The sequence below is a fragment of the Pinus tabuliformis genome, chromosome 3_1, assembly GCF_031772625.1.
Source record: "Pinus tabuliformis cultivar Carrire ecotype Pingquan chromosome 3_1, CPIR1, whole genome shotgun sequence".
NCBI lineage: Eukaryota > Viridiplantae > Streptophyta > Pinopsida > Pinales > Pinaceae > Pinus > Pinus tabuliformis.
The window spans coordinates 58,449,137-58,450,933 of NC_142301.1; the positions used below are offsets into that span (position 1 = coordinate 58,449,137).

Consider the following 1,797-nt stretch of genomic DNA (forward strand, 5'->3'; position numbering starts at 1 on the left):
GTTGCTAAGTTCAAGAGTCTAATAATTCTTCATTTTAAAATTATATTAGGATATCAATTAGTAATGCGGTCATACTTAATGCTAAATATAATTCCACTATTGAAGATTGTTCCATCATGTTATATGATTTAGGACACGGGATGAGTGACATTGGTGTTAAAGAGGAAACTAGCAAAAAAGTATTAATTAATGATGATATGGATAAATTCATATCTAATGTGAACAATTTAGACAAGCCTGAACCACAATCCATGAAGCAATTACCATATTCATATGGTAAATTCCATGTAAGTGAATATATAAGATACTTATTTTTTTTAATATATATTTAAATACAATTATAAATAAATGAGCATAAGGTCATAAAAATTATATTAAATAAAATTTATAATTATCCATACAATTTGTTAGCCACAAAAATTTTCAGCAATAAATTGTTAATAACTAAAATGAATCTGAATATGAAAATATACGATAAAGAGAAATATGTGATAGATTTTAATAATAATTTTTTAGGTTATTTATTTATTTAATTAATTAATTAACTTATTCCAAGTATGGCAATCAGACCATTAAAAACATTAAAACTGAGTAACCAGGCAGGTAGTTTGCTAATACCATAATCAGAAATACAATATACAGGCATCCAACTCAAATGAGTGTGATGCACATCAATCTTACGTAGGCTGATGTGGCCATTATAACATAACCATCCATGGCCATGCCTATTCCGCGATTGAATAGACGATTTGGCTCTAAACTAATTACATGTGAACACATAGTCAGTCTCATAGTCAGTCTCAGATAAACAGATAATCTTCGACTGCATTTATTCTTTCCCATACCTGCCAGGCAATAGCAATGTAATTAACCAAAACAAAAGAAATTCATGACGTCTTTCTGCAGATAAAACGAAAAGACAACCACGTGATATTCATGACGTCTTTCTGCATATGAAAAGAAAAGACAGTCATGACGTCTTTTAATACTGAGGAAAACAAAAGCCACTTAGAATAAGTTGCCATTACCTGGTGCTGTAAGTTGTTCTACTAGAAGTCGACGTTGCTGTTGCTGCCACCGTTGCCGGTGTTCTTGCTGTTCACAGTGTTGTTGTTGCCGCTGTTGATTTTGCCGCTGTTGTTGGTGTTGTTGTTGCCGCTGTCGGTGTTGTTGCCGCTGTTGCCGCTGTCGTTGCCATTGTTGCCGCTGTTCTTGCCGCTGTTCCCGCTGCTGTTGAAGATTTTGCCTTGGTCGCTGACGGTATTGCCGGTGTTGTTGTTGTCTTTGATGGTGTTGCTGGTGTTGTTGCTACCAACGTTGTTCATGGTGTTGTTGTTGCCGTCGATATTGGTGCTGGGGCGGATGACGGACACTGGATGGTATGACTATGTTGAAACTGAACATCAATACATAAAATGGACTTTCATAAGCTACTGTGCATCAATACATAAAATGGACTTTCATAAGCTACTGTGCATCGAGACATAACATGAGCAAGTCATGGATAACTGTGCATCAATGAGTAACATAGCATATCATCGATAACTGTGACAACTATACCTATCACTTGACTAGAGGCCAAAGTCGGTAAGCAAGAGGTGAGAAATACAATGGCATGGCCTGCCTTATATAGAAGCAGGCGAACTCCAAACTCGGATTTGAAAACTATCTAGACTCCCAACCAGGGTCAAATTGTGAAGTTTTTAGTGCATCTACAATGACATGGTCAATCATGCAAAGTCTAGCGTCACCAGGATGAGATAGATCGATCGATATGGTGGACGCCGTATTGACAGA

General features: G+C 36.3%; 1 long non-coding RNA gene across 1 annotated transcript; it reads right to left on the reverse strand.

Moving 5' to 3' along the window:
* Nucleotides 1-592: 592 nt before the first annotated feature.
* Nucleotides 593-1,401, reverse strand: LOC149185764 (uncharacterized). Its single transcript, XR_016256079.1, has 2 exons — nt 1,029-1,401; nt 593-845 (listed from the first exon to the last, which is right to left on the reverse strand). It is a non-coding gene; the product is annotated as an uncharacterized LOC149185764 (long non-coding RNA).
* Nucleotides 1,402-1,797: the final 396 nt, after the last annotated feature.